General features: G+C 36.3%; 1 pseudogene; it reads right to left on the minus strand.

The window, feature by feature from the left end:
- Nucleotides 1-3129: 3129 nt before the first annotated feature.
- LOC131511374 (dihydrolipoyl dehydrogenase, mitochondrial-like) lies at nucleotides 3130-4472 on the minus strand (annotated as a pseudogene).
- Between the last annotated feature and the right edge of the window lie 12071 nt (nucleotides 4473-16543).

Consider the following 16543-nt stretch of genomic DNA (forward strand, 5'->3'; position numbering starts at 1 on the left):
ACACAGAGCTCTGTATGCCATTGTCACACTAAATCCCCACATACTACATGTGCAGTAACTTAATAAAATGAAAGCAAACACTATTTGGAAGATTAGCTATAAGTCACACAGAATTTGGCAGCTCCAATTTGCATTTGAATAATAAACTGTAATAAGCCCACCACATACCAAGTTTGCAGCAGACTAATAGTGGAAAATACATACTTAAGGATATTGCAATCCAGGTGACAAAGGATACAAATGAATGTTGGAGTTGGGCGTAAAACTGTCCCGTGTTTTATTTGTCGATATTTATGAAAATGTATAACTGGTTCACGATTTCCATTTCCTGCACTGAATTACACAACAGGAACTTATCAGAGAAACCAGTTAATATCGACAGTATATTCCACTGTCACAATAACTGGTGGAACGGCTCAAAATAGCAAGTAGCCCTCTTGAATCTCAGGGATCTCCAGAATGACATACTTTCCAAACTTAACCTCAAAGGTAAAGGAGAAAACAAATTGGGATTACAGGAAAGCAATCACAATAGAGAAAAAAAAAATCTGAGATTAAAGGCAATGTAGCTAAAGTCTGTGGGATCAATGGTACTACCTTTAAAGAAGTTACTTGGAGGGAAAGCATGGGGAAGAGATGCAGGGATTTTTTTTTTTTTTGACATAAGTAGTGGATATTGGGAAAGATTTAGTTCATTCATGTACAGATTCATTTATTAAAACATTCATTGAATAGCTGCTGCTTCTGAGCCCTCTGGTGAGATCCTGAGATACAAAGATAAATACTATAAAAGATACATTTTGAAAAGATCTTACAAGTCAGTGGGAAAGACGATGTGTAGAGAGATGTTGTAAAATATGAAAGCCCTATAATAGAATTATGTACAAGGAAAACGTTTATAAGACTTTAAGAGGGGCACCACACTCTTCTGGTTGGCTGTGCTACCTAAACTAAACCTTAAGGATGAATACATTTTGTAAACATGATCATTTTGTTACTAGCATCGGGAAAACAATTCACAGTGTATTTATAAACGTTCTTTATTTTAGCCCTGAGAGTCAATCACACATTTAATATTTGTGACAAAAACTATTAAGAGCACAAACATTTCCTCTTCCGTGGGCTGACTCTGAAGACCTGAACTTCGATTGACCTTTCACTGACACAATCACTTTCCTTTGTTCATTTACTGCCCAGCTGTTTGAATTGGAAGACCTGAATAAACAAGTCTGATTCTTCACCTTGGACCAGGTTAGAGCCTCCAGATAACAAGGCTCTAGTGGGAAAGGCAAAGCATGCGTGCTTCATGTTCTCAGGATTGTAAGGTCAGGGCTGGTGATTTTTGGCAACCTCCCCCCAAAAAGAGTGTTAAGGAACTCGTTGAAATTATAAAGGACAAAATAAGAACTTTTTGGACAAGGGCTACCGGTGATTTTCACACTTTATTCTCTCAACCTTATAAAGATTATTGGTACTTTTTTGGGTTGAGAGATGTATTAAAGAAATGGTCGTGAAGTTGAAAATTACTACAATTGGAGAAATCACGACATATTCAAGAAGGCCTCTTTTTCAATTATTTTTGGTATAGGGTATTGTGTGATATGCAAGTGTCAAGTTGTGAATCCAATTAAATCGCCAAAAATCCTGGCAAGACAAAGTCCCTGTCTCAGATTACATAATTCCGGAAGACTGAAAGTCATAGAAAAGGCTGAGGTTTTAGAAGAGAAAATAGATTCCTGTGCAGCAACTTGAGAAAATTTCTGTCTACATGTTGGCATCTAGACAGTCTTCCTTATACTCGCCTAGTTAATATGAAAATATATGTCTCCCAAACCAACGAATGTCAATAAGGAATGTATCCTACTCTTCAGAGGTTTCAAAAATAAAACATTTTTAAAAATAAAAATTACCCAGGACACCTGGGTGGCTCAGTTAAGCATCCGACTCTTGGTTTCAGCTCAGGTCATGATCTCACAGTTTGTGGGTCCGAGCCCTGCCTTAGGGATCCACGCTGCCAGCAGAGAGCCTGCTTGGGATTCTCTCTCTCCCCCTTTCTCTGCCCTTCCCCACTAGAGCTCTCTATATCAAAATTTAAAAAATAAATAAATAAACTAAAAAAATATAGATACACTCTTATGTGGATCCTGAGAAACTTAACAGAAACCCATGGGGGAGGGGAAGGAAAAAAAAAAAAAGAGTTTAGAGTGGGAGAGAGCCAAAGCATAAGAGACTCTTAAAAACTAAGAACAAATGAGGGTTGATGGGGGGTAGGAGGGAGGAGTGGGTGGGTGATGGGTATTGAAGAGGGCACCTTTTGGGATGAGCACTGGGTGTTGTATGGAAACCAATTTGACAATAAATTTCATATATTGAAAAAATATATATAGAGAGAGATAAAAATCACCCATTACTTCACCACAAATTTGAAGTATACTAACAAGTGAATTCCAAACACACACACATGCACACATGCACTGAATCACCCTGAATGACACATCTCACAGCAACAACTATAAATAGGTGCAAATATTTCCAGAATATTGTCCATTTTATACAGGTATGCACTTGAAAAAAATGGACTTTATAAAGCATAGGTCTAAATAGGTCCATCTAGACCTACCTTACTTTCTGGTTATGTACTTTACTTTGAAATCCTTTAATGATAAACAATTTTTTTTAGCCTTTTTTTTTTTTATCACAAACAAGAGTCTAACATTTTATCACAAACAAGAGTCTATTGCCATTTCACGTACAAACTTCTGGAGATCACATGTATAATGTCTAGGTAATATAGAAAAAAGATCATAGTCTTTAGAGTCATAAAACATTTTATTTCAATTAGTTATATCATTTGCAATTTAAACAATTTTGGCCAAGTAGAACCAAACTTTCATCAATAGATAGGTGGCAATAATAATCCCTTTACAGGACTGTGAAGATGGGATGAGATAAAACATATAAAATCTATTTTTTTGAAAGAAAATATTAAATTTATTCAAAATGGATGAAATAGAGTAATTTCAGCTATGGTTTCCATTTCATCAAAACCTATTAAAACCTTCCAAAATTTTCATAATTCAGTCCTAGAAATTCTTGGAGCTGGGAGAATTTCCTGTTAGAAATGTGACCTCTACGAAAGCTCCCAGGAAATTTCAGAAAAATATAATCTTCTGTTTTAAAAGTTGATTGATTTGCCAAATGATGCAGCCAAGTTTGCTTCTCTAAATGCTTCTGATAAGGTCGGGTGCGCATGGCAGACTCTAGCTATATCTTCACAGGATGCTCCTTACTCCAACGCAAGAGTAGCTTCATTTATCATTTCACCAGCACCTGACCCGAGAATATGTGTTCCCAGTACCCTGTCCATGGATTTCTCTCCCAGAGTCTTCACCAGGCTGTCTGTGTCGGCATTGGTCTTTGCCCTGCTGTTGGCAGCAAAAGGGAACTTCCCAACTTTGTACTCTATACCCTCTTCTTTCAACTGCTCTTCTGATTTTCCAACCCAAGCAACTTCAGGGTGCACGTAAATCAGAGATGGGACACAATTGCAGTCAATGTGCACAGCACCACCAGCCACTCCTTCAACACAGATAACGCCTTCTTCCTCCGCTTTGTGAGCCAGCATTGGACCAGCAACCACATTGCCAATAGCATAGATATTTGGAATTTTAGTCTGGAATCTGGTATTGACTGGAATTCTACCTCCAGGCTTTAGTTCAATTCCAAACTCTTCTAGTCCCAAATTCTTAGTAAAGGGTCTTCGGTCAATGCAAACCAAGAGCACATCACATGTGATAACTTCAGTTTTACCACCAGAAGCACCTTCAATAGAAACATCATTTTTTCCATCTGATTTCTTGGTAGCACCACTAACTGTTGTATTCAATTTAAATTTAAATCCTTGTTTTTGAAGGATGCTTTGAAAGTTTTTAGATATTTCCATATCAATTTTAACTCCACCAACATGACCTAAAAACTCAACTGCTGTCACCAAGTCTTTGCCAAACTGAACCCAATTCTACACCTATTACTCCTGCACCAATGACAACCATCTATTCTGGAACTTATTTTTTAAAGATAAAGCAGCTGTAGATGACGCTATTGTATCTTCATCAATCGTGATTCCAGGAATAGGAGTAACTTCTGAACCTGTAGTTATAAGAATGTTCTTGGTATCGATAACTTGAGTGCTGCCATTGGCTTTTGTAGAGGTGACCTGATTTTTGACCATTATCTTTCCATATCCATTTATGTGAACAACCTTTTTCTGTTTGAATAAGTGGGCAATTCCACCAGTTAAAACTTTTACCACCGTACTCTTCTGCTCGATCATCTTCTCTAAATTCAAGTGAACTTCAGACATTTCAAATCCCCTAGATGCAAAATCTTTTCCATCGGTCATATGGTAATAATGACAGTTATTTAATAAAGACTTACAAGGAATACAACCAACATTCAAGCACGTTACACCAAGTGTTAAAAACTGACAACTTTCTTTGGATATGTGAGACTTGGGGTATAACTGTCTCTGGATAGCATGTTAGGTGAATGTAAATGTAAATGTCAACTATTTGAGGTACTTACTCCTTTATGTTAACCATTCTTATATTGCTATAGCATGTGTTTCAGATGCTAGGCCCTGGCCAGTCTCCTGGAAATGTTTTTAGCTCTTGCTGAGTTTGTCACCTGGTACTCATATTCGGACTAAATATAATTTCAGGTCCCATTCTCTGCACTTTGTCCAGACACAGTTATCAGGGCTTTCTTTTCAGACATGAAAGTGTTTTGGCTATCTATTGCTGTGTAATAAAGCACCTCGAGGATAAATGGTTTAAAACAATAACAATTTTATCTTTAATATTTATGTGGGCTTGCTGTGCTCAGCTGGGTGATTGTTTCTGTGTCATGAAACATGGGCTGGGCTATAGTCATCTGCGGGCTTGGTTAGGCTGGACCACCTGAGATGGTTGATCACATGACTGGCAGTAGAGGCGGGATCCCAGCAAAAACAAGTAGCCCATCTGGCCTATCAACCAGAGCACCCTCACATGGGCTCTACCTGGGTGCTCACAGTGTGGTGTCCAGCGTCTAAGAAATGTTTCAAGAGTGTCATTTCAAGGTAAAGTCTTCATAAATCTAGGCCTGTAACTGGCACAGCATCTATTCTGCCATATTCTATTAATTAAGGAACTCAGTGGCCAGCTCAGAATGGGCAATCAAGTCAACCTGTCAATGGAAAGAGTGACAAAGAATTTGTGGCCATTTTTAATCCACCATGCACGGATATATAATAGCCAGATTGCAAAAATATATCATTAAAGTCCCAGATAGTGGTTGTTATGTAAAGTCATTGGCTTTTAGGCGGTATTTTTCCTCTTTTGTACATTTGTCTTTGAATTCTGCCTGAAATTGTGTAATCTTAGGATGGATTAAATCAGAGTAGATTTCCTTCTACTGCAGGACACTTTGATGACTCTTTATCCTCTTAGATCTATTTCTCCTGTCTAACACAGCATTATTTTCCTAATGAGAAAAGAAAACTGTTAGGAATAAAGTTTATCAATATCATTGAATGTAAATTCATTATTAACTCTTAGATTAATCATCCAAATTGACTTGGACCCTATCAATAAGAGACTGATGTTGGCCACTCTGCTTTAGAGTAACTATGGACCTAAGCTTCCTTCCCATTTGAAATAATATGTAGAATCAAAAAAAAAAAAAATCACTGAATGTTCTTCATAACTTGGAAACCTATGCCAAACTAATTCCTTACCAAGTATTTTACAAAGAAATTTAAGATCCATGGCTCTTCAAATGCATACATGTAATCTGCATCAGTTCTAATCAAACTGAAATTTGATAAAACAAATTTTCTTCCTGGTAGATGTAGTAATTCTTATATTGCAGAGTCACACCATCTGTTGTAACAACATCATTTTGGGGATTTCTTGGAGAACATATTTACAAAATCACCCTATATGCTATTAAAATGGAAGCCACAATGGTAGAATTTAAATGCATCAAATTTGATGTTTATCATTGCCTAAAGAAAGCCTCAAGCCATCTCTACCTGCAAAAGAAACTAAAGCAGTGGTTTCTAATATAAATTAATCAAGAGCTGTCACAGAGTCTATACCATCTGTCATCACATAACCCCAAGTCTTCACTTAGCACTGAAGCTCAGGAGTTTTACTCTCTCTAGATTAACTCATTTTGGGATTCCATAGTGTATGCAATCAGTAAAAACTGATACATGCACACTGCAACACTCATAGTATGTCTGATATCAACAAAGCCATTCCCAAATATTATCTCACTCTGCTAATTGTTAAAGGTACTATGGATGTTATACATTCTTCCACTTGACACCGATCACATAGCGATATCATTAAAACTGTCCTGATGAGCATTGCCTTCCCACAGGTTGTTTCTTCAGCCATTGAAAAAACCCATTTTGTTTGTGGTATGACCAAGAGAACAGCTCATAAGAGACACCTGGGCACCTGTTCACTACAGTTCCAGATAAGAATCTGGAAACTAACACAGAGATTCAGTTCTATTTCATCAAGATTCAGACATTACACTGATTGTGAAAGTCAAAAATGTAATTTCTGGAGCAAGAAGAAAACTGAAAACCAGTCTAATCATTTTGTAAAAAGTCCATTTACTGTGTAAGCAGTTCAACATACCACATTAGTTTACTAGTTATCAGAGACACTACTTAGTTAAGATTTCACCCTCGTGTATTTAAAATCACCTGCAAAGCTTTTAATAAAATAGGTACTTGGGATTTATATCCCCTGTGTTTCTGATTTAAGCATAAGATTTGAAAGTAAATATATAACTTAAGCAGACCCTTAGCCACAGGGCAAGTGTATCAACAATTAATAATTACCAGGGTGGCAATATCAGGGATAGTAAAGTGACTTTCATTCATTCAGTAATAATTCAATTTTAGCATCACCCATTTGCTAACCCTGTTGATAGAAGAAGCTCCTACGGTATCAGGATTTAATTTATGCTAGAATATTTTAATCACCAGCTTATCAGAAGGCAAACTTACTTAAAACTCATTTAAAACTTTTCTTTAAGTTCATTTATGTTTATTTGGAGAGGACAGAGATAGCACAAGTGGGGAAGAGGCAGAGAGAGGAACCCAAGCATGCTCCCTGCTGCCAGCATAGAGCCCATCATGGGCTCAAACTCACAAAACCACAAGATCACGACCTGTGTGGAAACCAAGAGTTGGATGCTTAACTGACTGAGCTACCCACACACCCCAAAACTTATTTAAAACTTAAAGAAGTTATGCTTGGGTACCTAAATTTTATTTTTTAACAGGAAATTATCACTTTCTAAGGCTAACAAATCGATACTATTAGATTTGCACAGCGAAAGAGTCTTTGTCAAAATGGCTCCAAAATAAGAATAGCCACCCCAAACCTTCCTAAGTTTACACAATTTCTATCACTGTTTTCTTCCTTGAAAGACAACCACAGCAAAGCCGTTTCATTGACTATTGTCATTATAAGAAAATGCCAAAACATCAATCAGGTATTAACATACAGTATAAGAGCAAAAGCTGCTAGCATATTGAAATACATGCAATGCACTATTTTTTTTAACCAGTGATGCTTTCCTTGTGATGCAAGAGAAGCAATTAGCCAAAGATTACCTGATGGCACTAAGATGTACACTATTAAAGAAAAATGGTATCTACAGAATTGAATTATACAAAGATGGGCAAGAGCACTCCTTTTTAAGGAGTTGGAATGTCCTCAGTCAGAGCTACAATTCAGCCTTTCAAATCACTATAGAATGCAAGCCTTTTTGTGATGTACTTTCTGAATTTTTTTACACTTCTTGAAGCATAGTTGATCTACAGTAACCTATTAGTTTCAGGTGTACATCATAGTGATCCAGTATTTTTATATTTTACAAAATGATTCCCATGAGAAATCTAGTTACCATAATTATGTCACCACCTATACACTGCTAGAATTTACTGCCCTGTATTTGTGACCACATGCTCTCCCTCATACTTGGAAGAACAGTCTCTAAGATTCTAATGTTGAATCTTGATTCTTCTATCCTTTGGTTGTTTCCAGATCATGCTGTAGCAAGTTCCATGGAAGATCTAACTCATCACTTTCAGCCTGTAAAATTATGTAGTTAGCTCCATGGAAACCTAGACTGAGAGGTAACAATGAGAGTATATGCAATAGGAAAAATTCCAAAGAATTATGTTCTATTGACAAGCTGTCAAAACAAATGATATCCCCCCAAAAGATTACACTTTAAAAAATTAAGTTGTTATTAAGGATAATAATCATCAAGTCTTGCGGTACTATGAGCATTGCATTATAATATTGTTTGCATGAAAATTGTAGGAAATAATACTGACATGTAAGGATTACAGAAAGTGTCCAGATATACGATATAACAAGTTACATAGTCCCTGTTTCTGTATAGAAAATAGGTAAAATGCCTTAGTTATTTATCCATATTAATTTTCAAGGAACTTATCAAAGAAAAACTTTTTTATGCCATTATTTTCTTTGATAGCCACATGTTAAACAAGGGAGTCAAGTAATATCAGTAGAGTTTTTATACTTTTTAATATAAATTTCTATTTTCAGGTTTCTCTCAGACTTACCTATGAAATCATTAATTTTTTTAAAGTATGTGTGGGCAAATATATTTCATCATGATTAATTTCATTTCCTTGGTCTTGGACCAACATTCTAGCTAAGTTAACTCTGTTTTCCATCTCTTTAAAAATGTGTCTTTCACTATATTTTTATTAAAAAATTTTTTCTTTCAGTTTTATTAAAATAATGACATATAGTACTGTATAAGTTTAGTGACAGCATAACTTGACTTATGTATATTACAAAATGATTACAATAAGTTTAGTTAATATCCATCATCTCATATAGATATATTTAGAAGGTAATTTTTTTTTTCCTCGTGATGAGAACTTTGTATCTACTTAGCAATTTTCAAATGACCATACGGCCGTGTTAACTATTATCATCTGTTGTACATTACATCTGCAGTAGGTATTTATCTTATAACTAGAAGAATAAAAGAATTTCTATCTTTTCTTAATATTTATTCTTGAGAGAGAGTGTGTGAGCAGGGGAGGGGCAGAGAGAGGGAGACACAAAATGTGAAGCAGGGTCCAGGCTCTAAGCTGTCAGCACAGAGCCCAATGTGGGGCTCAAACTCACAAACCGTGAGATCATGACCTGAGCCAAAGTCAGATGCTTAATCAACTGAGCCACCTAGGTGCCCCATAGGATTTCTATCTTTTTATCACCTTCATCCAATTCTTCCAAACCCCACCCCCACCTCTGGTAACCACAAATCTGATTTCTGCAAGGAAAACTTCTTGAGTTTTACATTTTATGGTTTTGTACATATCATTATTTCTAATAACACTACCTTTGCCCTACTTAAAATAAGGGTTTCTTTTACATGAGAAATCCTACATGAACTATCACCATCAAGACTCATTTACCTAAGATAAGGCACTTGTTGGATGAAATAAGTAATAAGAATGATCATTTCTCCATCTCTCAACATGCCATTCTTTGACCAATTATCCTAATCAGTACTACTGAATTACTAATCAAATGATACCTCAATATTTTCCTCAATCATCTTTACCCAGACTGGCCTTAGAAGATATGTATAAACATGTACATGCACACACACACACACACACACACACACACACAAACACACACACACACACACACACACACAAATACAAACAACACACATAATCTAGATGTTTCTGTCTCTAACTCCTGTCATAATCATTTTTACCATAAGGGTTCGTCTTTTCTGGTTCTCTAGGACTGATGGAGCTGGACTAAGGTAAATGTCTGTATCCATGGCACAAGTATTGCAGCACAATCTGTAAGTACCATATAAGTTTCAGTGTATTTATGCTATTTTAGAAAAATCTTGCTAATCAACCTTGAAGGTATTATTTCCAGGAATAATTGCTTGATAAAAACAGGGCCATTTGAAGGATCTGTTCTAGAAGAATGACATTGATTTTTCTGTAATATTATTAGAGAATTAACCAAGACCCAAAAGGGAAGGAAAACATAATAAGCCTTTTCCAGGCATCTTAGTTACTTGAAGAGCACATATATCTGGCATGACAAAAATAAATTTTCAGAATTGCTTTCCCTTTGGTTTGCTCTATTTATTTACATGATTTAATGAATGTGAATATAAGGGCTTTATTAATCCTAAAGAGAGAGAGAGAGACCTCCTTTTTCTTATCTGTTTTGTTACAGACACATGAATATCCTATTATGATAGTGTAAAACTTTTATTTATAACATTCTTGAAACACTGGGGGTCGAGACAAGAAATTTAACAGTAATTTCACTTATTAGATTTGAAGGTGGAAAAAACAGATTTGAAGGTGGAATATCTCCTTTAAAGGGCAATTAAAAATTTGTTTGTCTAGATCCTGTGACTATAAGGAATGTTCAAAAAGTTAAAACCATAAAATACCAGAGGTTATGTTTTAGGAATTGGAAGCTTAAATGGAAAGAATCTTGTCTAAATGGCCCCATTTAAAATTATGTCAGGTTTCCAGCCAAATAGTAGAAATAAAAATACTTATCTGATCTGAATGGAAACACAAAGCTTTAAAACTCACTGGGCAAAAGCATGACTGGTTTTTGAGTTAGGTATTTTGAGCAATTCATTAAAACTTCAGCCACTGGAATTATTAATGACAAAATGTACCTTCAAAAGTATTCTAGCCCTATCTGGCTGCCAGGGGTTATCTCTGTCACACAGGATTCAGAAGTTTGGGCAAGTCTTTCACTTGGTTAAAAAAATGAAAGTAAAGATCATTTAGTAGGAGTGCAGGCAGATTCAATCTTTCTGGAAAGCAATTTAATGGTATTTATTTTAAAACATAAAGCTTTTTAAGTGTGTGTTCACTTTGATTTTGTTTGGGTTTTCCAAAATGAAGAGAGAGAAAGAAAAAAAAATACTGAGTCAAAGTTTCAGACACTGTTTGGTATGTGATTTCAGGAAGCACATAAGAGAGTGGGGAAGCGAGATGGAGGCAAGGGAAGCCAGGGTGTGTTGATGAGTAGTTTACCTCTGTGGGCAACTGGGATTCAGTCTCACTGGGGACCATCTGAGAGACTGGAATGTACCTCATTATACCACTGAGAACTCATGAAGTTGGCAGATTTACCTACCATCTCTCATTCTTTGTGGATTGAGGGTCACTCCAATGAAATAAAGTCTCTGGTTCATCTGGCTCTATGATGCCAAGTAGGCTAATTACCACATTGACTCTTAGGCCACAAGACTCAGGATATCCTCACACTGCATAGGAATTATATGCAGATGGCCACCTGGGTAGACAAAGAAGACATGAGTACGGTTGTCTGCTATGCCCTTTGACCCAGAAAATCACATGTAGAAATTTGTTCTTCCATCATGCCTCTCACAGTGAGAGATGAATCCTAGCAAAATTTCAAATAGGCTTTGTTATAAGCACATGGTTATGTAAGAAGTCAGTGGATTTTTGTTTAATGTTAGATTCTGTCAAGAAGCCATTTCGTCCTACAATCAATTCGAATTTCTATCAAAATTATGGTCTATTAACTAATCTGTTTTATGAACATATAATCACAGTACATCCTGCTATCATGTGATGCCTGACAATATGACCAAATGAATATTCTTAGGAAACTGAAGAGAATCTCCACAGAGTTGCCAGATTTAGCAAATAAAAACTGTGGGACACTCAGTGTACTGTTTTCCCGGGCTACTATATCAAAGTGCCACACAGTAGGTTCCTTAAAACAAAAATTTATTTTTTCACAGTTCTGAAGACTGAAAGTTTGAAATCAACATGTCTCTGTCTCTCTATGCAGCCTTCAGAGAAGGATCCTTCCTTGATTCTTCCATCTTCTAGTGGTTGCTGGCAATCCTTGGCGTTCCTTAGCTTATAGATGCATCATTCTAATCTCTGCCTCCACCTTACATGATCTTCTCCTCTCTATATCTCTGTGTCTGTTCTTCTTATAAGGACATCAGTGATTAGATTTAAGGCCCACCATCATTCAGGATGACCTCATCTTAACTTGATTACATATGCAAAAGCTTATTTCCAAATAAGGTCACATTCACAGGCACAAATTTTGATGAAACCTATCTCAACACTGTACACCCAGTTAAATTAGAATTTTAGGTAAACAATGGATATTGCCCCCAAATATTGCATGGGGCATACTTATATTAAAATTTTTTGTTTACCTAAATTTTAAATTTAATTTGATTTTTTTGGGGGGGTGGAGAGAGAGCACACATATGTGCATGTGCACATGAGTAGGGGAGGAGCAGGAAGAGGGGTAAGAGAGAGTCTTAAGCAGGCTAAGTAGGCTCCAAAGTCAGCAAAGAGCCCAACACAGGGCTCAATCCCATGACCTAGGAATCATGACCAGAGCCAAAATCAAGTCGGATCCTCAACCAACTGAGCCACCCAGGTGCCCCTAATTTGATGTTTTGTATTTTTATCTGGAAAACTTACTCATAAAGAGTATTCAGACTCTTCAGCATTACCTCATTTCTACATGGCTTTTGAACAGACTGTTTCTGAAACTGGAGCTTGAAATTAATAAAAAGCATCAAAGATTCTCAGGTTATCCTGAGGCTTGAAGTCTAATCCACTTTCTTTAAATAATTACATAAGTATACGGATTAGTCTTATTTGTTGTTTGCCCCATTTTCCATTGGAGTCTGAAGTTTTGATGAATTCCGCTTAATAAGTATTGAGCTATTCACAATATATAAACATAAGTGTGAATATTGAGTATGGGCACTCAGTCAGATGGTAGAAAAAGAGAAGATGTGCTTCCTGCCCCCAGAGAACTTACAAGTTAGTTCTACAATTTGATTTTTTAATTTTTATTATTTTTTTAAGTAGGCTCCGTGTCCAGCACAGAGCCCAACACGGGGCTTGAGCTCATGACCCTGAGATCAAGACCCTGGGATCAAGACCTGAGCTGAGATCAAGAGTCAGACACTTAACCAACTGAGCCACACAGGTGCCCCACAAGATAGCTCCAGTGGTAAGGAAGTCACCTTCCAAACTGCTGCCAAGACAGAGTATGTACCACCAAAGGTGTATAAGCAAAGTAGAAGGAACCTCAACTAATTGCTTCTGCTCTGGAAGGCTCAGGTCAGATTTCATGGAGAGATAACTTTGGAATTAGGCCTTAGAAGATCAATAGGACAGAAATGTGAAGTTGGATGGAAGATAATATCCTCAGTAGAGAGAATAACTTGACCAAACATCGGAATCTGTTTAAGGATAAATGAGTTATCTAATTCAGTGGTTCTTAAAGTTTATTGTCTATCAGAGTCCCCAGTATCCTGAATTCCTGGAGTTCCATCTCAAAGAATGCTAATTCAGTAGGTCCAGGATCGTTCATTTTCTTAAAAAAAAAATTCCCCAGGAATTAAAAAGTGTAATATAGACCCAAATGGGCAATATCTCAAACACAAAGTTTATATTTGGTTCACATCACATTCCTAGGTCAATTTGGTAGGCTAGGGTCAGATTTGGTAGGAGTATATTGGCAGAGGAAATCTATTTTGTATTTCCATAACATAAGTTATTTTTAGATCCACTCAATGATCTGAGAACTTTTTTAGCCAAGATGATTTTTCATTAATACAAGTACCTTCTTTCCTTCTTTTCATAAATAGTAAAAAAAAAAAAAATTTCCTGTTACTCATTCCCCATGAAACAGTTAAAAAGTCAAAGAATAATTCCCATTCCAAACTAATTTGTAAATGCCCCATTATTGATGGTTTCCAATTAGTAACACAAAATGAAGAAGACCTAATGTCCTCAGTTCTAAAACACGAACAAAACTGTGCTAATTGGTTATTTATTTTAGCTTACTGATAGAAACGAATCAGGAGCACATGAGGTAAATTGCACTAAAATAGAGAAACTGGCTAACTTTTTATGTAAACCACTTAAAAAAGTGTCTAAAAATAAGTGTAAATCACTAAAAATACCAGTGTGAGTCAAACTCCAGGAAATGCAGACTGTTGCTTGTTGTGTCTCTGCATTTCAAATGATGTTTAGGAGAAGAAAAAAAACCTACTTCTCAAAAAAGACAAAATACGCAACTCTACACATAGGAATGTGAACTTTTAGAGAGATGTTTCCTGACACCATGGAAATGCTGAAGGTGTCTAACTAGAAGATTTCTTGTTCTCTTGATTTTAAAAAGGTCTCACTGCATTTGTATGCCATGCATCATTTTCTCATAAGCAGAACACCAAGAATGTATTAGTCTGAAAAGGTCAATGAACTACCTCTCATCTATACACTTGGTAATGATAACTACCAGTGCCTGCCCTGTTGCCTTTGGTCCCTAATAACTGTGATGGATGGAGAGGGATGGGGCCTATTGTTAGCAGTACCTCTACTATATTGGTAACCAGTCTGACACTTAAGAATGTCACTGGAGATATCCAAGGTCACAAGGCTTCCTAGTGAGAGAAGCATGGCTTGAACCTGATTTGCAATCCTGATTAATACTCCCTTGGTCTTCTTATCACTCTATAAAGTTCCAAATTATTTCAGGAAAAGCTTATCCTCAGGAAATAATGTACCAAGTAGAGAATAGGCAATTGTTCTATTTGCTTCAGATTTGTGAGAAGTATTATTGGGTTGGATTATTTGTGAGAAGTAGTATTAGATGTGGGTTAAATAGCTGAGAAGCAGTTATTGAAGATATGCAACCATTGTTAGGATTTAATATCTCTGTGGTTTTGTTTTAAAATACTTAGTAAGCTGAACTAATCAATATGATCAAGTAACAGTCTATAAAATTCTATTTTAAAGCAAAGCTGTTAAAGAATCCAAAGATAAAATCAGAAACTAGGAAGCCCCTGCTAGTAATCCCCTTTATCATGTTAATGAAATTCAAACCAAATCATGATGAACATTCAGAAATGAAGGGTTTAAAAAGGAAAATGTGAAAATTGACTCTGCAGAGTTTCATTGAAAATCAAGTCTTAATAGCTATGTTTTAAGATCATGAAAATGGAGGGTTATTGGACAGGCTTTTAACCATCATAGCAATAACAAGGTATCACTGTCATCAAGTAACATTGTTTGCAGTGAAAAGTGTGATGCATATTTTACCATTCTTAGTTGAAATAAACTGTATTATTATGCCCCATAGAATCAACCCAATAGCTTCCTATTCAGACCATCTTAAGGAACCTGTGGCTTCAATAATTCTCAACTTTGAAGGTTCTTCAGCAAACAGACACAAAAGCTGAATTTCTAACAATAGGGAATAGTTAATTGGATTATGATGTTTCCTTACACTGGCATATTATCTCATGAAGAGTTTTTATCGACAAGGCAAAAATGCTCATGATCTAATATTAACCGCAGAAAAATCATGAGAATTGAATTAGTTTGTGAGGTCTGCCATAGCAAAATACCATAGACTGGCCTAAACAACAGAAATTAATTACCAGTTCTGGAGGTTAGAAGTCAAGATCGAGGGGTCAGCAGGCTTGGCTTCTTTAAGGTTTGGGCCTGCAGATGACCACCTTCTTGTTGTGTCCTCACATGGCTTTTCCTCTGTGTGTGCTCACACCTGCTGTCTCTTCCTCTGCATATAAGAGCACCAGTCCTACTGGATTAGAGCCCTCTTCTAACAGCCTCATTTCAATTTAATCACACCTTTAAAGACTTTGTCTCCAAATAAGGTCACATTCTGAGGTACTAGGGGTTGGGACTTTGCCACATCAATTTTGGGGGAGACAAAATTTAGTCCATAACACCAATTATATATAGAAAGGTTTTTCTCTGGTTATATGTGTGTATATTTTATGATAAGAACTAAAAGGAAATATAGCAAAAAGTTAACAGAATTAAATGAGTAGGGAGAGGATTTTTTTTTCCAATTTACATCCAAGTTAGTTAACATATAGTGTAATAATGGTTTCAGGAATAGAAGTCAGTGATTCATCACTTACATATAACACCCAGTGCTCATTCCAGCAAGGGTCCTCCTTAATGCTTCTTGTCCACTTAGCCCATCTCCTCATCCAACACCCCGCCAGCAACCCTCAGTTTGTTCTCTGTATTTAAGAGTCTTTTCTGGTGTGCCTCTCATTCTGTTTTTATACTATTTTTGCTTCCCTTCCCTTATGTTCATCTGTTTGTATCTTAAATTCCACATATGAGTGAAGTCATATGATATTTGTCTTCCTCTGACTTATTTCACTTAACATAATACCCACTAGTACCATCCATGTTGTTGCAAATGGCAAGACTTCATTCTTTTTGAAGGACAAGGTTAATATTATTTTCATCCTTATATTTTTCTGAATTTTAAAGCAATGCATGCTTATTTAAAGAGGAATGACCACTTTCTCACACCATTCACAAAAATAAACTCAAAATGGATAAAGGACCTCAATGTGAGACAGGAAACCATCAAAACCC

The sequence above is a fragment of the Neofelis nebulosa genome, chromosome 5 (genome assembly GCF_028018385.1).
Source record: "Neofelis nebulosa isolate mNeoNeb1 chromosome 5, mNeoNeb1.pri, whole genome shotgun sequence".
In the NCBI taxonomy this organism is placed as follows: Eukaryota; Metazoa; Chordata; class Mammalia; order Carnivora; family Felidae; genus Neofelis; species Neofelis nebulosa.